Source organism: Carcharhinus amblyrhynchos, chromosome 5, assembly GCF_965287045.1.
Source record: "Carcharhinus amblyrhynchos chromosome 5, sCarAmb.v2.hapA, whole genome shotgun sequence".
NCBI classification, from domain to species: Eukaryota; Metazoa; Chordata; class Chondrichthyes; order Carcharhiniformes; family Carcharhinidae; genus Carcharhinus; species Carcharhinus amblyrhynchos.
Window position 1 is genome coordinate 33,143,562 of NC_137328.1, and position 23,374 is coordinate 33,166,935.

Sequence of the window (23,374 nt, forward strand, 5' to 3'; positions counted from 1 at the left end):
ATGCAACTGGACTAAAACCTGGTGTTGTCAGACTTTTTACTGTGTCTATGCAACTGACCCAGCGCTGCTTCTGGGGGAGAATGAAACCACTCTCACCTTTAACTCTTCTCCCTCTGTTCTTACTCTGCGCTGTGGGTAAGTTTCTCTGACCAGTACCGGTTAGTCAAGGAAGTATATTTGTCCCATTGTTCATTTTTTTTTTGCTTTTCTGATTTGCCTCACACCAAGACTTGAATTCACAATACACGCTATTGCTCCAGTACGTGTTTGAGTGCGGGCTCCAACATGCCATGCTCCACATTAGCTATTGAAACAAAGTCTGGCTGCCTGTTCTAGCGCCGCAAGTAGACGGAGAAAGTCCAAAGATGAGCTGAGCCAATATTCTTGATTTAGCACCAGCTGAATAGATTAGCTGGTCACTTGTCTGTGTTGCCTGGGTTATCTCGTTGTTTGCTAAACTTTTCTCACAGTTCCCACTGGGCGGTACGGTAGCACAGTAGTTAGCACTGCTGCCTCACAGCTCCAGGGACCTGGGTTCGATTCCTAGCTTGGGTCACTCTCTGTGTGGAGTTCGCACATTTTGTATCTGTGTGGGTTTCCTCCCGCAGTCCAAAGATGTGTAGGTTGATTGGCCATGGTAAATTGATGTGGAGATGCCGGCGTTGGACTGGGGTAAACACAGTAAGAAATCTGACAACACCAGGTTTAAGTCCAACCGATTTATTTGATAGTAAACTGACAAGCTTTCGAGGTTTCCCTCAGGTGAATGAAGAGTTCTGGCCTCAGACAGAGCGTATAACAGCGCAGACAGTTTACAGATTACTGATTAGAATGCGAATCTTTACACCTAACCTGCTATTCAAGTCTTAAAGTGGCCAACAATGTGAGTGGGAGGAGCACTGATCACAGATTAAAGAGATGTGTATTATCTATGTGTATTGGCAATACACATCTCTTTAACCTGTGATCAGTGCTCTTTCCACTCACATTGTTAGCCACTTTAAGACTTGAATAGCAGGTTAGGTGTAAAGATTCGCATTCTAATCAGTAACCTGTAAACTGTCTGTGCTTTATATGCTCTGTCTGAGGCCAGAACTCTCCATTCACCTGACGAAGAGGGAAACCTTGAAAGTTTGTGAGTTTACTATCAAATAAAATCGGTTGGACTTAAACCTGGTGTTGTCAGACTTCTTACATGGTAAATTGCCCATAGTATCCTGGGATGTGTAGGATAGAGAGATTAGCGGGATAAATGTACAGGGGTTGTGGGGAAAGGGCCTGGGTGGGATTGTTGTTGGGCAGACTTGATGGGCTGAATGGCATCCTTCTGCACTGTAGGGATTCTATGATTTGTCCACAAAACCATAGCAACTGTATTTCATAAAGTACTTAGTTGGTGGCAAAGTGCTTTGGGATACCTTACAGTTGTGATCAGGTGATATATAGCCTTGGGAGAAGAGAATGTTCTCCCTGTACTACACTCTCTAGAGTGGGGATGATTCCATCTGTTCTCCCTTGTACTACATTCTTAGCGAGGTTACTGATTCCTGCAGCACCGAACCCCTTTACTGCAGTCTCAGAGGATTCTGCTGAGGGGTAACATGTCGCTGAGAAATAAAAAAACATTCCAGGATAGGTCCTTGGAAACCTCTAAAAGTGACAGCATGATGGCACAGTGGTTAGCACTGCTGCCTCACAGCACCAGGGACCCCAGTTCAATTCCCAGCTTGGATCACTGTCTGTGTGGAGCTTGTACATTCTCCCCGTGTCTCCGTGGGTTCCCTCCACATGCTCCAGTTTCCTCCTACAGTCCAAAGACGTGCAGGTTATGTGGTTTGGCCATGCTAAATTGTCCCTTAGTGTCAGGAGGACTAGCCAGGGTAAATGCATGGTGTTATGGGGATAGGGCCTGCTTGATGGGCCAAATGGCCTCCTTCTGCACTGTAGGATTCTATGAATCTGTGACAGCACGGAGACAGAAAGAAAAGACCTTGCAGGTAGTTCCCTGACTGATACTTAAGAGTGGAATGAATCGAGGTTACTTCCATGTAAAGAATGAGGAGAGGTTGAAAGAGCGTGGTGACGTTGAACATATAAAGGCCGCAGGGAGGTTAAGAAGGCTGTAGAGCACTCTACCAGCAGCACAGTTGTGACTTTGAGCTGGGTTATTTCAGTGCTGTGGCAATAAAATTGTTGCAAAAGGTTCAAACATGAGGTTGGTTACAGGGAAAATGGGCCCTCATTTTGAAAGTGAGAATACAATCGAGAGTTTATTTGGAGAGGAGAGAGAAGTTGGATTTGAGTTGGCCAATTGCATTGATACAGGGATCAAAGATGAGAGTTTTGAGGAGGGGGTGAAGATGGCAGGTTTGAAAAGGAGGGGACTGCACCAAAGGGGACAAAACTGTTTACAACATCAGATATGGGTAAGTTCCTTTTCATATTGCTGGGTATGGTGATAGACTTTCATTTTTCCCATTGCTAGTTTTTACTTGTGATCATTTTGTTTTCTTATTTAAATAATGTTTGTCCCGCTGATGAATTGAAGTCAACACATCTTCAGGGTGTCCCACACATTTTATTACCAATGAATTCCATGCAGTGTTGTTCTAGAGGTCAGTATGGCAGCCAATGTGCACACAGCACGATCCCACAAACAGCCAATGAACAAACAGCCAGTTGTGCCACAAGACCTTTGACCACTTAAGGAAAGCAAAGTTGGCAAGCAGATTATTGACACTCCTTAAAGGAAATGCTGCAGAGCAGGGACTGGGGTGAGAGTGCTCCTTCCATCCCAAAGTCCTGAGAACTTTCACATCTCTACCTTTCCCTTCTGACCATACTCCTTCTCCCTGACCTGGTTGCCCTTCTTTCTCACGTAGCTCGGGGATGTTGCAATGCAAACATAGCTTGAATTTTGATCCCACTTTGCCTATATGCTGCTACTCCTTTCTGTAACTCGCTGCTTTGACAGATATTTAAGTCTGTGCCCAAATTGGTGAGGGGTGGGTTGGGGGCGGGGGGGGCACCGCAGTGGTTATAATTCAGGTGCCGGGCTTGATCCCTGTGCCCCTAAATGTCCAAAAATGGTGCCCTTTGCCATTAACAGCCAGGAAGGATTTAGGCGGCTGGGTGACTTGTTGTAGGCTACTGTCGCCCATCAGAAGGAAGTACATGGTAAAGACCTGGCTGATGGTACAACGATTCTCCCTCCAAATTTTCCCTCTGTGAGGTGGAATTGAGTAAATCGACAAGCACCTCTTCACAGAACTGTGCTTTGGAAAAGGACATCCTGAGGAAGGTTAGCTTGTAAAGAGGGTCTGAGTCCATGAAGAGTTGCAGCAATGATCAATTATTACGCAACAGTGAAGGTCACCCAGTGTCCTCCATTCCACACCGTAGATACCTAATTTTGCTGAAACGTCACAGACTGCATTCTCTATAAAGCTCCTGCTGCCTCTGTCAGGGCTCTGCTGAAACTTTACTTCTCATTCACATGATGACCTGACTTTGAGTGACAAGAACAATTTTCGTCTGACTATTTGGCAGGGATGTCACAATTCTTATGCAATCTGTTTTGTTCAGGAACTTTAGACTCAGTTAAAAACAAAAATATTCCACCGCTGTCTTTTCACTGAAGTGTTGGAGCTGATGAGGGAAAAGTGATCAAAAAAAGGGAGAAAATTTAGCGATTTATAGTTTACGCTACTTGTAGAAAATCCAAGGACAGATTCATGAAACATGGTTTGGGAATGAGTTCATACATCATCCACACCTAGAGGTGGCGCGAAATGACAAAACCATAACTCCAAAGGAGGCCATTCTGCCCATCTTGTATATATGATACTAACATATCATGACTGTGCCCTGGACTGAAGTCTCAGGGGTCACTAGCATCTCACCCCCCCAACTGGGAATAGGCAGCCTGACCCTGTTGGAGCGAAGAGAGGCAATTGAGGCCCCCTGGGGGATAAGGGGGATGCCCCCTAGGCAGTGCCAGCCTGGAACCTTGACAAAGCTCATCAGGCACCTTGGCACTGCCCACCAGGCATTGGGCAGTACCAAGGGGGTGGAACCAAAGAGGGGCCTATTGGGGGCACTCAGTAGGGGTTTCCACTGCTAAGAGGAAGGATGGTGACTGGGGCTTGTGGGGTGGGGGGCCCAGGCTGGGAGGGGGGTGTTAAGGCTGCTGGGGGGGTTTTGGCCTGCTGGGTGGGAGGGATCAGAATTGCCAGGAGTGGTCAGAGTGATCAGAATTGCCTGGGAGGATGGGGGGGCTGTCAGGACTGTCGGGAGGATCAGGAGATCAGGGCTGGCCAGGGTGTGGGGACATTGGGGCCAGGGGAGATCTGGGAGCCCAGCGGCCTGGGATAGGGGGTTAGAAGGCCAGTGATGGGGGAGGGTTGATCGAGCTGGCCAGCTATTGGGAGGGCAGCAGTGCAGGGCTACTGCACATGTGAGAATCTCTGGGCTGACAGATTAGAGAATGCGCAATGGCCCATTCAGCACCATCCTGCCGGCTTCTCCAGCGGGAAGAGGCCCCACCCCCCGATTTTCAGAGGGAATCTCGCTGAGGCACTCTGCAGTGCTCAGAGTGTGGGACATTTAATTGAAAATCCCACAAATAAAGCCAACGGGAGTTACTCCCATTTTCAAGTGAATTGGGGACTTAAATTTTTTTGGGAGAATGCTGGCCATTGTGTTATAGTTACAGGTGGGTGAAGAGAAGCATCAGCTTAATATATGACAGGACCGTACAAAAATCTGATGGGAGCGGGGAAGAAGGTGTTCTTGAGACAGTTGGTATGTGACCTCAGACTTTTGTATCTTTTTCCCAATGGAAGAAGATGGTTTCCAATGGGGGTACCATAAGCATAGACATGGGTCAAGGGTGGAGGAGGAAAAGCACATTGTTAAGATGGAGGCGTGGGCTCGTTGGGCCGAAAGGCCTGTTTCCCATGCTTTGATGTTCTTTGTTCTCAAAAGTGTATATCCGGGGTACATAGGATCCTTGATTATGCTGGCTGCTTTTCTGAGGCAGTGGGAACTTAGTTTCTTACGGTGCCTCAATTATTTGGAGCAACCTTACGTCAAGCTTTGAACCAGGGTTAATTGGGGGAAAGTCATGAGTCATCATGAACTCAGCAGCAGGGCTCACTAGGCAGGCCTGAGACAGCAATAAAGTTCTGGTGAGGCACAAACAAGGTCAGAACACACTTGGGCCAAAGTGTCCTTGATGCTTTACATTCAGTGCTCAGGTTATGCCTCACGTTTCTAGTCACACATAAAACAAGAAAGTCCACATCTAAATCTAATAAATGCACACAGATGCAAAGCAGGCAGAGTGTTCTGGGCCATGTGCCCATGATGTCTTTGGTACACACAGTTTCTGCTGTCAGCTATACTTGTGTATATGGTAGCTTGGCTGAGTGGTAATTTGCTTCCCTTTGAGGTATAAGGTCTTCGACTCAAATCCCATCACAGGGATCTAAGCCCGTATGTTAGAGTAACATTCTGCTGTAATACTGAGGGAGTGTATTGTTAGAGGAGATGTCTTTCCGATATGAGAGTGCCCTGAGCTCAGGAAAGGTCACACATGGAGCAGTTGAACCAGGGACACTCCTCGTCGCAATGGATGTCTCAGCGCTCTACACCAACATGCCCCACAACGATGGCATTGCTGCGACTGCCTCAGTACTCAATGCCAACAACTGCCAGTTTCCAGATGCAATTTTACAACTCATCCGTTTTATCCTGGACCACAATGTCTTCACCTTCAACAACCAGTTCTTCATCCAGACACACGGAACAGCCATGGGGACCAAATTCGCACCTCAATATGCCAACATCTTCATGCACAGGTTCGAACAAGACGGCATATCCACCTCAGGAAAGGTGCTATGCTCTTACTTTCCATCTTTCTTTCCTCTCAAGATATATATTTTTGGTTTTACCTGCAATATTCCACCTGCCCAGTGCATTGACTAATCTTCTCCCCACAGCTGCAGCTGCAAAAACTGCTGAAAATTCCGTACAGGTACATTAAAACTACTTGCATTTTTGATTTCTGCAGTGCTTTTCCAACTTTAATTCTGGAGTTATGAACCTGTGCAAGTGATTCTCTTCTTTGTTTTAGCCATTCTGTGAGAGGACTCAGCCAAATTTGCAATGTCCCACCAAATATGAGCCAGTATGTGGAACTGACGGGGTCACATATCACAATGAGTGTGCGCTCTGTCTCAAAATCAGTTAAAATTGGGCCTGTATTTGTTATGCTTGAATGTTAGTGTAATCTGGAGGGACACAGGCTGGAACTGTCCTGCCATTCATGTCCCACCGCTGCTGCCAGCAAGGACGGAGAACTTGACGCTCAGCCAAATCTCCATTCACTGCAATGGGATGGGAGAATCCCGCTGGCATGAATAGCCAGGAAATCCCACACTGTATGAATATGGACAGGAATGCATTGCGCTGTAGAAATCCTGAAACTTCATTGGACCATCAAAAATTCAGTAAGGGATTGCAAGATGGTATTATGATGGCAGGCTAGAGGTTGAAAGGGGTTTGAGGGAATTAGCGTTTGTCTCTGTGGGCAGCATGGTAACACAGTGGTTAGCACTGCTGCTTCACAGCTCCAGGGACCTGGGTTCGATTCCTGGCTTGGGTCACTGTCTGTGTGGAGTTTGCACATTCTCCCCATGTCTGCGTGGGTTTCCTCCGGGTGTTCCAGTTTCCTCCCACAGTCCAAAGATGTGCGGGTTAGGCTGATTGGCCACGATAAAATTGCCCCTTAGTGTCCTGAGATGCGTAGGTTCGAGGGGTCAGGGTAAATATGTAGGGATATGGGGGTAGGGCCTGGATGGGGTTGTGGTCAGTGCAGACTCGATGGGCTGAAGGGCCTCTTTCTGCACTGTAGGTTTTCTATGATTCTATGTGGTACACTTGTAAGTCACTTGTCACAGTAGATGTAAAAGATTCATTGGCACTATTTCAGTCCCTTACTGAAGATTATGCAAAACTCTCTCCAATGTCCTGGTCAAAATATGTGACTAACCTAACATCTAAAATGGATTATTTGATCCTTTATTTCATTGCTAATTGTGAGACTGTGTGCAGATTAGCTGCCATTTCTCCCTACATTATAATGATGATTGCATTTAAGAATTTCCCCATTGGCTGTAAAGCCCTTTGGCGCACTCAGAAATCTATACTACTGCCAAATGTTATCTCCGCATCATGACCATGGAGCAAAGTGCAATGATATCTATGAAACACTGAACCCTTTCAAGCATTTGCCAGTGATCCACAACTAAGTGAGCTGGAGGCCCAAAGCTTCCCAGCAAGAACAGGCACACTCTGGTGAAACAGTCCTGGGTGTATAAGATTATGAAGGGTATAGATAGAGTGAACAGTGGGAGGCTTTTCCCCAAGTTGGAGGCGAAGATCACGAGGGGTCACGGGCTCAAGGTGAGAGGGGCGAGGTATAACTCAGATGTTAGAGGGATTTTTTTACGCAGAGGGTTGTGGGGGCCTGGAATGCCCTGCCAAGTAGGGTGGTGGAGGCAGACACGCTAGGGTTGTTTAAGACTTACCTGGATAGGCACATGTGCAGACTGGAGATAGAGGGATACAAAAGAATGTTCTAGTTAAAGATCAAGAGCCTCAGGACGTTCCTGGGAATTAATAGATTCCTATCGGCCGTCTAACAAATTTTAAGCTCACCTTGTCACTTACGTTGGAGCTATTGGGGATCTTCCATTAATGTCTGTATAACCTGTTGTATGTCTATTTATGTTTATTGATGTCTCCTTTTACACCCACAGGTGATTCGGTCCACCTTGTTGGCCAACAAGGGGCATACACGCAGTGGGTCGTGCGAGGGTTGCTCTTGGATGTTGCTTCGAGAGTTGCCTAGTGCTTCTCGTCTGTTAGTGTACGCTTAAACTGGACCAATTGACGGGCAACACGTCAGCTCAGTGACTATCACTGTTTGCTGTGCAGTTACAGGGACCCGGGTCGGATCTCCGGCTTGGGTCAATGTCTGTGGGAGTTTGCACATTCTCCCCGTGCTTGCGTGGGTTCTCTCCGGGTGCTCCGGTTTCCTCCCACACTCCAAAAATGTGCTTTTTATGCTGATTGGTGTCAATAAATTGTCCCTGAATTGGATCTCCCTTAATCTGGCGCACATATAATTCCCTAATTGCGCCCCTATATTGTGGAGTCCACTAGAGGTAGACAAAAATGTCATCGATTGACGAAAGACTTGAATAAGGCACTCAGTAAGTGTTAAAATGGGCGGCACGGGCTTGTCGGGCCGAAGGGCCAGTTTCCTGTGCTGTGCTGTTCTTTGTCTCTCCACTCACTTCGCTACTGGCTGCAAAGAGGCATGTAACTCTGCAATAGAGTATTTGAAAGAAATGCATTCTCAGGATATAGTTGTTGCAGTCAAGGCCAATACTTATTTGCCAAGCCCACTTGCCCTTGAGAGTCTTCTCAAGGGCAGGCCTTCTTTTGAACAGCTGCATCCCATATGCTGAAGGCCCTCCCATGATGTTAAGTGTTGTGTGTCAGTAAATCGGGTTAGACATGGATGATGCATTAGCCTCAGTATGGAAGTGACACCACTGAGACTGAAACCAAACTGGAATTGGGCTGGGGCCCACAGCCTGTGCTCCCTAATTTGTGCCAGTTAACCCCCCAAAACCCAGCAGACTGGGTTCCTTCCTCACCAGAACTGAACATCTCCCTACTTCCTCTTCAGTCAGAATCTCTCACAGTATGTTCATGTCCATTTTAAGTAGAAGCTGTACTAGAGTGATCGAGTTCTCTTGAATTTACCAAGAGAGGAACTAGCACACTGCATGTACACAAGCATGTTCCATTTGGATGCCACATTAGACCATGAACACTGTAAAGTGTTCACTTTCTCTGTAGCCCTATCTGGCAATGCAGAAACCTTTAAGGATGAAAGACAAAATCCTTGTTGATATAATTTACTTGTAAATAACACGAGGAATGTCACATCTTCCTAACCTTTCAGGCAGTGGGGTGGCACGGTAGCACAGTGGTTAGCGCTGCTGCTTCACAGCTCCAGGGACCTGGGTTCGATTCCCGGCTTGGGTCACTGTCTGTGTGGAGTTTGCACATTCTCCTCGTGTCTGCGTGGGTTTCCTCCAGGTGCCCTGGTTTCCTCCCACAGTCCAAAGATGTGTGGGTTAGGTTGATTGGCCATGCTAAAATTGTCCCTTAGTGTCCTGAGATGCGTAGGTTAGAGGGATTAGTGGGTAATAAATATGTAGGGATATAGAGGTAGGGCCTGGGTGGGATTGAGGTCGGTGCAGACTCAAATGGGCCAAAGGGCCTTTATCTGCACTGAAGGGCTCTATGATTCTGTGATTCAGTGAGTGGATAACTTGGTCAGATTATGGCAGTAAAAGTGCTAAGAGTAGAAATGAAATCTTAGCAAAATATCAACACTGTAGATTTCAATATTCAAACTTGAAAGGGAGGAAATTGGTACTGCCCCCCCACCCAATTCCACAGAGACCTGACTGGAGTGTCTGTGGAGTTTGCACGTTCTCCCTGTGTCTGTATGGGTTTCATCTGGGTGCCCCGGCTTCCTCCCACAATCCAAAATGTGTGAGTTAGGTGGATTGGCCAAGCTAAATTGCCCCTTAGAGTCCAAGACAGTCAGGTGGATTAGCTGGGTGACATCTTCACGGCACCTTGAGAGGAACTTTGGAGGCAAGGAGCTGGCAAAGAATCTTAAAACCCACAGCCGCACACCTCCAAAAATTGTCCTGTTTCTGAATTTCCCTGGAGTGGGCTGCTGGGGGAAATCAGCATGCTGATCCCTAGAGACTGTGATCAGTAGAGCTCCCTGCTTAAATCCTTAAGGACGAAAAAGGCCTTGTTAATGAGCCACCTCCTGTCAGATCACCACACCATGCAGCTGGCTAACACTGGAAATGGTTCTGAACATCAATTATTTCCAAAAGCAGGAAAGTTCTGCCCGCTGTCTTTCAGCCAGCTTTAAAAAGTCTCTCTGCTATCTCAACAGACCGATGCAAAAAATCCCATAGAATTTGTAATACTCATGACTGGGATTACTATTGAAAAACGTAGTCAAAAAGCTTAAAGGGTTGAGGAGATTTTTTCTGAGGGTGCAAGTGTCAATTACAGGGGGGCACAGGTTCAAGGTGAGAAGGGGGAAAGTTTAAGGGTGATGTGTGGGGGAAGTTTTTCACACAGAGCGAGGTGGGTGCCTGGAACACACTGCCAGAGATAGTGATGGAAGCAGACACATTAGCAACATTTAAGAGGCATCTGGATGTGTACATGAAGAAGGAGGGAATAGAGGCATATGGAGAAAGTAAGGGCGAAAGATTTTTTTTAGTTTAGTTAGGGCACCATGATCAGCATAGGTATGGAGGGCAGGAGGACCTGTGGCTGTGATGTAGTTTCCTTTGCTGTTTGAGTATCAGTAGCTGGATTATGCTCCTGGGTCAAAGGTCAAAAGGTGAACCTGTTGAAATTCCCAGCCCATTAGCAGCATTTAGTTTGGGAATGAATTATGTCCCTTTATTGTGCTGAAGCATTAAAATTTAAACCCAAATTAAAAACTAATTAAATAAAATAGAGATGGAGGGTCAGATGATGTGTTGTTCCTGCATGACGTGGGAGCTGGTGGACCCCATTGTGGCTCTCAGTGAGCATGTCTGTAGGAAGTTTTGGTTGATTGAGGAACTCCGGCTCAGAGTGGGTGAGCTGGATTCTGAGATATGGACACTGCGACACATCAGGAAGAGGGAGAGATATCTGGACGCTGTGTTCCAGGAGGCAGTCACGCCCTTAAATTAAACATCTTGAATTGGGCCAGTGGACAGGGACAGGAGGGAGTGGCTGCGAGTGAGGCAGGTAGAGGGATCCAGAAGGTAAGTTGCAGGAGCCTCAGTCCCTGAACTTGTCCAACAGGTTTGAAATTCTTGTTCCGTGTGTGGATGGGAACAGGTACTGCAGGGAGGATGAACAAACTGACCATGGCACTGCGGTACAGGGAACCATTCAAGTGGGGGAGAAAAAAAAAATGTAGTTGTAATTGGGGATAGTATAGTTACGGGCATGATCAAGAATCCCGAAGGTTGTGTTCTGACCAGGATCGAGAATCCCAAAAGTTTTAGAAACATAGAAAAACTACAGCACAAACAGGCCCTTCGGCCCACAAGTTGCGCCGAACATGTCCCTACCTACTAGGCTTACCTATAACCCTCTACCTTACTAAGTTCCATCCAAAAGTCGCTTAAAAGACCCTATCAAATCCACCTCCTTCACCACTGCCGGCAGCCCATTCCACACACCCACCACCCTCTGAGTGAAAAACTTATCCCTGACATCTCCTCTGTACCTACTCCCCAGCACCCCTGTGTCCTCTTGTGGCAACCATTTCAGCCCTGGGAAAAAGCCTCTGAGAATCCACTCGATCAGTACCTCTCATCATCATATACACCTCTATCAGGTCACCCCTCATCCTTCGTCTCTCCAAGGAGAAAAGATCGAGCTCTCTCAACCCATCCTCATAAGGCATGCCACCCAATCCAGGCAACATCCTTGTAAATCTTTGGTTTTGTTGCCTGCCTGGTGCTCAGGTTTGGGATATCTCATCTGGGCTGCAGAGGAACTTGGACTGGGAGGGTAAAGACCCAGTTGTTGTGGTCCACATAGGTACCAATGACATAGGTAGAACAGGAACAAAGGTTCTGCTAAGGGAGTATGAACAGCTAGGAGCTAAATTAGAAAGCAGAATGAAAAAGGTAATAATCTCTGGATTACTACCTGAGCCACGAGCTAATCAGCACAGAGGTAAATGCCTGGCTCAAAGATTGGTATAGGAGGAATGGGTTTGAATTCATGGGACATTGGCATCAGTATTGGGGAAGAGGGGGCCTGTTCCGATGGGACGGTCTTCATCTGAATCGTGCTGGGACCAGAGTCCTGGCGAATCGTATAACTAGGACCGTAGATAGAGCTTTAAACTAAATAGCAGGGGAGGGTTCAATTGTATGGAGAATTAGAAAATCAAAGTTAAAGGAGGGGGTAGAAGTGCAGGTTAATGATGAGAACTAGTTAAAGGGGCCAACGGCTCAGGAAAAGTTAGTGAAGTTTCAAGACCACACAATAGAACAGAGAGAATAGAAGGTGGCAGGAATGTAATCTCAGGCAGAGCCAAAAAGGTGACAAGCATGAGAATGGAGGTGATCAATGTAGGACTGAGGGTATTGTATCTAAATGCACGCAGTATACGGAACAAGGTAAATGAGCTTGATTGAAATCGGCCGGTACGATGTTGTGGGCATAGCTGCAAGGGGATCAGGGCTGGGATCTAAATATCCAAGGATATCCAAGGACAGGTAGATGGGCAAAGATGGGGTTGCATTGTTAGTAAGGAACAAAGTTAAATCAATATCAAGAAGCGATATAGGATGAGAAGGCATAGAACTCTGGGGGCAAGGGAATTGAAGAATCGCAAAGATAAAAAGAACCTGATGGAAGTTACGTACAGGACCTCCAGCAGTAGTCAGGATGTGGGGCAGAAAATAAATCAGGAGATAGAGAAAGCATATAAAAAAAGCCAATATTACAATAATCATGGGGGACTTCAATATGCAGGTGGACTGGAAAAATCAGGTAGGTAGTGGATCCCAAGAAAAGGAATTTGTGGAATGTCCAGGAAATGGTTTTTTGGAGCAACTTGTGACAATGGGCTTCTCAATTCATCAAATGGACCATACAGTGGTCTCAGGCAAGGCTAGGGGAGGTGGAGTCTGCTTCCTAATCAACATCCCATGGTGCCTAGATATAGCAACATTGGCAACTTTCTGCACCCCAGACCTAGAATACCTGATGCTAAACTGTCATCCCTACTACCTTCTGTGGGAGTTCACCTCCGTTATCCTGATGGCAGTTTGCATCCCTCCCCATGTGGACATGAAGATTATGCTGGATGAAGTATACACCACTACAAATAGCCTTGAGACAAAACATTCTGAGGCCTTGTTCATTATGGCCAGGGTCTTCAATCAGGCCAAGCTCATCAGTGTACTGCCAAGTTACCACCAACACGTCTTATGCTCCACCAGAGGCCCAGCACCCTAGACTACCGCTACACAAGTATCAAATATGCTTACCGTTCTATCACCTGCCCACACTTTGGTAAATCAGACCACAAGGCTGTGCTCCTGTTCCCGGCTTACAAGCAAAAACTGAAGCAGGAGAATCCATCAAAGAAAGTCGTGCAATGTTGGTCTGAGGAATTGGATGATCTCCTACGGGGCTGCTTTGAATCAGTGGACTGGTCAGTATTTACAAACTCTGTGACCAGCCTGAATGAATACGTCATTACACTAACTGATTTCATTGGTAAATGTGTAGAAAACCGTGTGCCAAAGAAGCAAATCTGTGTGTTCCCCAACCGGAAACCCGAGATGAACAGGGATATTCACTGCTTGCTGAAAACCAGGAATGAGGCGTTCAAGTCAGGCGATAATGACCTATACAAGACCTTTTACTTGCGAAAGTAACCTTTTACTGACCTTTTACTTGAGAAAGGATATACTGGAGGGGCTGCAGAGGAGATTCATTAGGTTGATTCTGGAGTTGAGAGGGTTGGTTTATGAGGAGAGACTGAGTAGACTGGGACTATACTCATTGGAATTGAGAAGAATGAGGGGAGATCTTATAAAATCATATAAGATTATGAAGGGAATAGATAAGATAGAAGTGGGGAAGTTGTTTCCACTGGTGGGTGAAACTAGAATTAGGGGGCATAGCCTCAAAATAAGGGGAAGCAGATTTAGGATTGAGTTGAGGAGGAACTTGTTCGCACAAAGGTTTGTGAATCTGTGGAATTCCCTGCCCAGTGAAGCAGTTGAGGCTACCTCATTGAATGTTTTTAAGGCAAGGATAGATAATTTTTGAACAGTAAATGAATTAAGGGTTATGGTGACCAGGCGGGTAAGTGGAACTGAATCCAAAAAGATCGGCCATGATCTTATTGAATGGTGGAGCAGGCTTGAGGGGCTAGATGGCCTACTCCTGCTCCTAGTTCTTATGTTCCTATGTTCTTTTAAGAAAGCCAGATACGATCTAAGGAGATCCATCAAAGATGCCAAAAGACAATACTGGACCAAGCTAGAGTCCCAGGCTAACCACACCGACACTTGTCGACTATGACAAAGTTTGCGAGACATAACAGGCAGCAAGATGAAGGCATTTAAAATTGCCAGCTCCAACGCACCTCTCCCTGATGAGCTCAATGCATTCTATGTCCGTTTTGAGCAAGTGGCCAGCAAGAGCATGCCCTCCATCCTGGAAGCCTTGGATAAACCTGTATCTGGGGTCACCATTACAGATGTCAGAGCAGCTGTGGAAAGCAACTGGCCCAGACGGGGTACCTGGGTGAGCACTCAGATCCTGCATGGATCAGCTAGCGGGGGTATTCACAGATATCTTCAACCTCTCTTTACAACAATCTGAGGTCCCTATCTGCTTCAAGAAGACGACCATCATCCCGGTACCTAAGGAAAACCAAGCAGGGTGCCTTAATGACATCCATCATTATGAAGTGCTTCGAAAGGCAGGTCATAGCACGAATCAGTTCCAGCCTCCCGGACTACCTGGATCCACTATGATTTGCCTACCGCTGCAACAGGTCCACAACAGGCCCTGCACTCAATACTAGAACACCTAGGTAACAAGGACACCTATGTCAGAAATCCTATTTATTGACTACAGCTCCACCTTCAACACTATTATTCTCACAAAACCTATCTCCAAACTCCGAGGCCTGGGCCTCAGCATCTCCCCTTGTGACTGGATCCTGAACTTCCTAACTCACAGATTATAATCAGTAAGGATAGGCAACAACACCTCCTCCACAATCATCCTCAACACTGGTGCCCTGTTCTCAGTTCTCTATCATACTCCTTATACACCTATGACTGTGCAGCCAAATTCCCCTCCAATTTGATTTTCAAGTTTGCTGACGACACCATTAAAGTGGATCAGATCTCAAACAATCTTGAGACAGGGTACAGGAATGAGATAGAGAATCTGGTGAACTGGTGCAGCACCAATAATCTCTCCCTCAATGTCAACAAAATGAAGGAGATTGTCATCGACTTCGGGAAGTGTAAAGGAGAACATGCCCCTGTTTACATCAATGGGGACGAAGTAGAAAGTGTCGAGAGCTTTACGTTTTTAGGTATCCAGATCACCAACAATCTGTCCTAGTCCCCCCATGCTGACACTATAATTAAGAAAGCCCACCAATACCTCTACTTTCTCAGAAGACTAAGGAAATTTGGAATGTTAGCTACAACTCTCACCAACTTTTACAGATGCACAATCGAAAGAATTCTTTCTGGTTGTATCATAGCTTGGTATGGCTCCTGCTCTGCCCAACACTGGAAGGAACTACAAAAGGTGGTGAATGTAGCCCAATACATCACGCAAATCAGCCTCCCATCAATTGACTCTATCTACACTCCCCGCTGCCTCGGCAAAGCAGCCAGCATAATTAAGGACCCTACACACCCCAGACATTCTCTCTCCCACCTTCTTCCATCGGGAAAAAAATTCAAAAATCCAACTGACTCAAGAACAGCTTCTTCCCTGTTGCTGTCAGACTTTTGAATAGACTCACATTGCATTAAGTTGATCTTTCTCTACACCTTATGACTGTAACACTGCATTCTGCACTCCCACGTTTCCTTCTGTATGAACGGTATGTTTTGTCTGTATAGCGCGCAAGAAACAATACTTTTCACTCTATGTTAATACATGTGACAATAATAAATGAAATCAAATCAAAGCCTACTAGGTACATCAATTCTGGATTTGGTGATGTGTAATGAGGCAGATAGATTAGGGAACTTAAGGTGAAGGAACCTTTAGGGAGCAGAGATCACAATATGATAGAATTTACCCTGCAGTTTGAGAGGGAGAAGCTGGAATCAGATGTATCAGTAACTACAAAGACATGAGGGAGGAGCTGGTCAGGGTTGATTGGAAAGGGAGCCTAGCAGGGAAGACAGTGGAACAGCAGTGGTAAGAGTTTTGGGTGGTTATTCCAGAGGCATGACAGAAATTCATCCCAAGGAGGAGGAAACATGCTAAGAGAAGGATGGGGCATCCATTGCTGATGAGAGAATTCAAGGACAGCATAAAAGCAAAAGAGAAAGCATCCAAAGTGGCAAGGATTAGTGGGAAGCCTTTAAAAGGGAGCAGAGGACAACTAAAAAAGCAATGTGGGGGGTGGGGGCAGAAGATGAAATATGAGTGTGAGCTAGCTGGTAATAAGAAGATAGGAAGTTTTTTTTCAGTAAGAAAAAAGGGAGGCAAAAAGAGCCATTGAACCATTGGAAAATGAGGCTGGAGAAGTAATAAAAGGAAACAAAGAAATGGCCGAGGAACTGAATAGTTACTTCCCATCAGTCTTCACGGTGGAAGACACCAGTGGGATGCCAGAGCTCCAGTAGAGTCAGAGACACAGGTGAGTGTACTGGCTATCACTAAGGAGAAGATTCTGGGGAAACTGAAAGATCTAAAGGTAGATACATCTCCTGGACGGAATGGACTACACCCCAGGGTTCTAAAAAAGATAGCTGAAGAAATTGTGGAGGCACGGGTGGTGATCTTTCAGGAATCACTGGAGGCCAGGAGGGTTCCAGAGGATTGGAAGGAGCCAAGGTAACACTGCTGTTGAAGAAGGGAGGGGGGCAGCAGACGGGAAATTATAGGCCAGCTAACCTGACTTCGGTCATTGCCAAGATTTTAGAGTCCATCATTAAAGATGAGATTGCACATACTTGGAAGTGCATGATAAAGTAGGACTGAGTCAGCACGGCTTTGTCAAGGGGAGGTCACGTCTAACAAATCTGTTAGAGTTCTTTGAGGAGGTAACAAGGAAGTTAGATAAAGGAGAACCAGTGGACGTAATTTATTTAGATTTCCAAAAGGCGATTGACAAGGTGCTGCATAGGAGACTGTTAAATAAGTTAAGATCCGATGGTGTTAAGGGTAAGGTCTTGGCATTGGATAGAGAATTGGCTGATTGGCAAAAGACAGAGTGTGGATAAAGGGGTCTTTTTCAGGATGGCAGCAGGTGACTAGTGCTGTGCCTGAGGGGTCAGTGTTGGGACAACAACTTTTCACAATATACATTAATGATTTGGAGGAAGGAACTGAAGGTGCTGTTGATAAGTTTGTAGATGATACAAAGATATGTAGAGGGAAAGGTAGTATTGAGGAAGCGGGGGGCTGCAGAAGGACTTGGACAGCTTAGGAGAGTGGGCAAAGAAGTGGCAGATGGAATACAATGTGGAAAAGAGTGAGATTATGCACTTTAGAATGAGAAATGGAGGCATAGACTATTTACTAAATGGGAAATGCTTAGGAAATCAGAAACACAAAAGGGCTTGGAGTCATTGTTCAAGATTCTCTTAAGGTTAACGTGCAGTTTCAGTCGGTAGTTAGGAAGGCAAATGCAATGTTAGCATTCATGTTGAGAAGGCTAGAATATAAGAGCAGGGATGCATTTCTGAGACTGTATAAGGCTCTGGCCAGACCCCATTTGGAACATTGTAAGGATTTTTGGGCCCCATATCTAAGGAAGGATGTGCTGGCCTTGGAAAGAGTTCAGAGGAGGTTCACAAGAATGATCCCTAGAATGAAGAGCTTGTCGTACGAGAAACGGTTGAGGACTCTGGGACTGTACTCATTGGAGTTTAGAAGGATGAGGGGGGATCTTACTGAAACTTACAGGATACTGTGAGGCCTGGATAGAGTGGAGAGGATGTTTCCATCAGTCGGAAAAACTAGAACCAGAGGGCACAACCTCAGGCTAAAGGGACTACCCTTTAAAAGAGATGAGAAGGAATTTCGTAGCCAGAGAGAGGCGAATCTGTGTAACTCTTTGCCACAGAAGGCTATGGAGGCCAGATTATTGGGTGTCTTTAAGGCAGAGATAGATTGGGTTCTTGATTAATAAGGGCATCAGGGGTTATAGGGAAAAGGAGAATGGGGATGAGAAAAATATCAGCCATGATTGAATGGCAGAGCAGACTCGATGGGCCGAGTGGCCTAATTCTGCTCCTATGTCTTATAGTCTTATGGTCTAAGCAGTGAGAGTTTGATATTGAGGTTTGCCTCTCACTTGTAATGCCCTGATTTCAGTTTGAAATGTGGGAGGAAAGGGCAGGTACAAATCTGTGGCTCTGTGTTACCAGAAGCATGCTTGTCTCTCTGTGATATCAATGAGAGGTTGAGGTTGATTCTCCCTCTCATCAGGTCTCAGTTGTCTCCCTCTGCCTTGATGATTCTGTCTCCCTGTCCGACACAGTGATTCCAGAATAACAGATTTTTTTTTGCATTTCAGCACAACCAAAAGTAAGGTCAAGATTCAGAAGTTTGAAAAATGTTGAACTAAAGTCTACAAGGACCTCAGAAGAATTGCAGCTGAATGTTGGACTGACACGAGTTTTCCGGCCAATTTTTAGAATCATCCACTTTTCCACATTAGATGACTTGCCTGAACGTTGTTAATTCCTGAATAAACTTGTATTTCTGTATTCTGTTTGAAAAAATGGTCTCCCAAACTGTAGGACTGAATTTTAACTCACAGAAGCTGGTGGGGTGGAGTTGAGTGAGAGGCTAAATCACAAGAAACATGGAAAATGAACTAAATCCGCTTGAAGCTGTCTGATTCCAGTTTTAACAGAGCTGGGACAAGGGGTGGGGACCTATTTACTTGTGGGAAGTGGTTGGCCATTTAATTATTATATTGTACTTTGATTCTAAGAGTCATTTTAACTTAGTTACCGGTTCTTGGGAACTTTGACAGCTTAAAAGAAGCACAGAGAGGTTGGAAAATGTCTTTACATCATATGGGTTAAATAATTAAAACATTGCTTGTTTATTATAGGGGATTAATTAGTTGAGGAACCTTACGTTAAGTGAATGGATTTTTAATCATGATTTTTTTTAAAAAACCGTAAAGTAACCAGTAGACGCTTAGAACTTTATTTGTTTAACTTCACTATGGCTTCTGAAGACTACTTGTAGGTAGACTGGGTAAGTTGCAATGAAAGCTTAAAGGCAAAGGGTGGTGAATGATGGCATGTGCTGGTATTAGTTGGCACTAAATTGGCATAGGGCCTATAAAGGCTTATGGGGTGGGTAGAGGGATGTAGGTTGCATGGAAGATATGGGGGCCAGAGGGGTGGGTAGAGGCTCATATGTTGGCATAGAGGGTATGAGGGGCTATGGGGATGAAATGAAATGGCATGGATGGGGCCTAGGGAGTGTGTGGGGCATGAAGGATGAGGGCTGTTTTCTGATTTATTTCCTTTATTAGTACTAAAGGATCAAGTCCGACCATTCACATTGCCAGTCACGTAGTCTGATTCCTACTGTCTCCAAACATCTGAAGAGCATTTTAACTCTGTCAGGTTTGCAGAATTGGACATTTTCCCTACTCTGTGCACCCACATTGGGAGCGAAAATCTTTTTATCTTACTGCTGCCTTTCAGCTTAACAAAGTGGAAAATAAGTAATCATGTCTGTCAATATTCATTATGGTAAGACAGCTAGGAATCACTCCATTTACTCACATCAATAAAGATGGGTTAGAAGGAAAACAGGCATGGAATCCTTCAGAAAATTAGTTGATTTAAAGGGCAGAGTGATTCCCTGTGCTGAATTTAAACTTTAGGATTTATTAATCCTGGGAGACAACTTCAGGTGGTGGAAACTTTAAGTAAGATACAGGACTTGTGTTACTGAGCCAGGGTTGACATGTTGAAAGATTGGTAAGGGATCCATGCTTCAATTAGCTTAACATATTCCTGTAGAGATACATCTGAAATGACCAATACACCCAATATACACTGATGGACCTATATAAGATTAACCAGGCATCAGAATCACCTTACATTCTCCATTACACATTTACAGCAAACTAACTTTAATAAGGGAAGCAGTTTGGATGTCATTTGATATCATCAGTAATATAAAACAGAATTTTGCTTTGTGTTTATTATGGGCATTACATTTGTGAGCTATGTTTGCCATGGCATTAGATCCTGAAAGAGCTGCAGACTGCAATTAAGATATAAAAGTCCAGTAGGACCTGTGCCCCTTAGAATTGCTAACAGGTTCCCCTAGAGATCAATTGTGAAAATACTTTGCCATACTTTTAGTACTCCAATGAATTTCTGGCCTCTCAGTGAGGCTTGGCTGAAAACCAGAGATCCATTAGCCTATTAAAATTCCTGAGCACCAGGAAGAACATTGCTTGTTTAACAGCTCTGTCAATCTGATCTATGCTGTCAGTTTCACAATGTTTATTTGCATAAAATAAAAATGGTTCCAGTGCTTGCTGTTTCAGCTATTGATACATTAAAGGGTCTGAATTATCAACACTTTTATTGGCTGCAGTAAAAAAAGTTTTTTTAAGAGAGTGAAAAGGTATCAATAAATGGATCATAGAACCCTACAGTGCAGAAAGAGGCCATTGGGCCCATCGAGTCTACATTGACCACAATCCCACCCAGGACCTACCCCCATATCTCTACATATTTACCCGCTAATCCCTCTAACCTACGCATCTCAGGACACTAAGGGGCAATTTTAGCATGGCCAATCAATCTAACCCGCACATCTTTGGACTGTGGGAGGAAACCGGAGCACTTGGAGGAAACCCACGCAGACACAAGGAAAATGTGCAAACTCCACACAGATAGTGATCCAAGCCAGGAATCGAACCCAGATCTCTGGAGCTGTGAAGCAGCAATGCTAACCATTGTGCTACTATGCCACCCCTTTGTTTTAACATATTTTATTATATACCCTACTGTCACCATAGTGTTCTTTGCTTCTATGCAGTGTATTGTGGGTGAATGGGTATGGATATGCTTTGTATGGGAGAGTGAGGGACCAAAATGATTGTTTGGAGGCCATACATTGGCATGCGAAGTATGAGAGGTCATGGGATTGTTTGAAAGGCATAGAGCATGAGGGATGGTAGGGGTTGTTTGGGACATAAATTGACTTTGGGGGGGGTAGAAGGGGTGGTGGTTGGTGAGGAGAACATTTCAGAATGTAGACTTTGAGGTACCATGAATCTCAACTCTTTGAAAAGCTGGTCTGATTCCATGAAAATCACCTATCACTGTACTGAGACCGGCTGTGTAGAAACAGGGTGTGGGCTAACGACCAGTACCAGTTCCCAATCTTTAAAGTCACTCCTGAAAATCAGGAAGCAGGGAAATCCTGGAATGAGGTCACGCCCATCATTTTTAAAGGACCTCTGGGTCAACTTCCAGCCACCTGACGAAGGGACAGGCTGTCCCGAAAGCTTGCGGCTTTTGCTACAAATAAACCTGTCTGGACTTTAAACTGGTGTTGTGGGATTTCTTTCTGTTTTACCCCAGCCCAATGCCAGCATCTCCACGTCATCCCCGTTGGGCAAATATCCAGTCCCCAAGTGTCTAAACAATCAGATAAATGGCAGGCACAAACCATTTCACAGCAAGAAGCCATTGTCAATAGTTGCATATGTTACTGCCGCAGTAATATATATGCGATTGCTGAAAAACATGGAAAAGAGTCACATGTATCATCACTCAGCTGACCACGGATATATACAAAACGCTTGCTGGAATTTGGTCACCAAAAATAATACATCAATTAAAACATCATAACTTGCTCCAAGCTGCCAAGCCAGAGCCAGCTCTAGAGTAGATGGTTCACATTTGATGTGATTTGCTGTGAATTGCAGTGAATCCTCCAAAATATTTCACTGTGTAGACAGGCTACATATAAACAGGCTTACTCTGCACTGTTCATTGCCATTGCAAGATACGACACAATGTGGAGGTAAAACAATAAGGGTATTGGCATCACTGAAACCTCAGCTGGCTTTGCACCTTGGATCTTGTGTCTAGCTCTTGTCTCTAGGAATTCTAACACATTGTGAACAACAAACAACACAATTAAAATGTAAACAACATCATGCTACAAGAATGAATGAGATTGAGGGAGATGGAAGCTGATTCTTTTTCTTCAGAGCTGAATCTAAATCTAGGCATTCCCAGCTAGGGATTCAATAAAGGGAGTGGATTATTTACATTATTTACACTGATCGGAAGCAATGTGCAAGGCGAAATTTCAGTTTATCATTTGAAGTTGCAATTACCCCTTGAAGTAATTTTGAATATACGTGATGATTTTCTGAGATATCGTATATCTTCCTTCATCCCTAATGTGCTGCAAAATGTGGCCTCACACTTCAGGAAGCCTGTTCCATTACCAGTAAGATGGGAGGGGAGGGGAGAGGAGGGGGGAGGGTGGCGGTGGTGGGTGGGGGAGGGCATAATGCCAGCATCGTCTGCTTCTGCTTCCACCACAATGATACCAGCCACTGTGATGGGGGGTGCTAGGGTTTAGCATTTGGTTCCCTGTCTGCCTGTGGGCCAACTGAGGCCTTTAACAGGCAATTAATTCCCACTCTTAAGAGCCTTGTCTTGCTATTGCCATGCAGCAGTCATGTTGGGTCTACTGCTGTCATGCTAATCTCCTGGCAAATCAATTGACAGGTTACAGCCTCGCACTACAAGCCCGGTGATAGTTGGCCTCTCAGATTGGTTTCCAAGACAACAGCAGAGAAAATATTTGCATCCTGTGTGGAGCTGAGAGGGAGGCACTGAGGTGTACGTGACTGTTTGGACACACTTAGGAAAATGTTAAAAATAGCATCAGGGACACATGGGCCTTTGATAAGATCTCTGAGCATCATATGGCAGTGTTAACTGGAGGCAGACTCACTCCCCAATCCTTCCCTATCGTAGCTGGTGAGGTTTAACCGAGGCACGATTATTGCTTATTGAAAACTTTTCCCCACTCTCTTTACCAGAGGCAGCCCTTGCTCCAGTCCAGCCCCAAGTCAGCTGGATTTGTGTAAATGTTAAGCAGTTGTAAATTTCACATTGCTCAGTGAGTCACTGAACCTTTATATTTAAACCAGCTCCATTCTCTGAGACAAGTGTTAATACAAGTGGGTAACTGCACAGTTACTGACACAACACTTCTACTGTACGAGAATGAAACTTTTGTTTCATTACAACTCAGCATCTGCTCTACTCTCCATGTTCTTATTCTCTACAGTGGGTAAGTTTCTCTCAAGACTTTCCATCTCACGCTCGTATTTATTTCTGAGTTCAATAAGAACTGGAGTCAACATGTTCAGTAGATGCATTATATCATCTGATCAGCAATTGATTAAGACTGGAAGTGTCAATGAGGGATTAACTATTCTGGT

General features: G+C 45.1%; 1 non-coding gene across 1 annotated transcript; it reads left to right on the top strand.

Moving 5' to 3' along the window:
- Window positions 1-22,887: 22,887 nt before the first annotated feature.
- Window positions 22,888-23,027, top strand: LOC145343588 (U4 spliceosomal RNA). Its single transcript, XR_013886742.1, has one exon. It is a non-coding gene; the product is annotated as a U4 spliceosomal RNA (small nuclear RNA).
- Window positions 23,028-23,374: the final 347 nt, after the last annotated feature.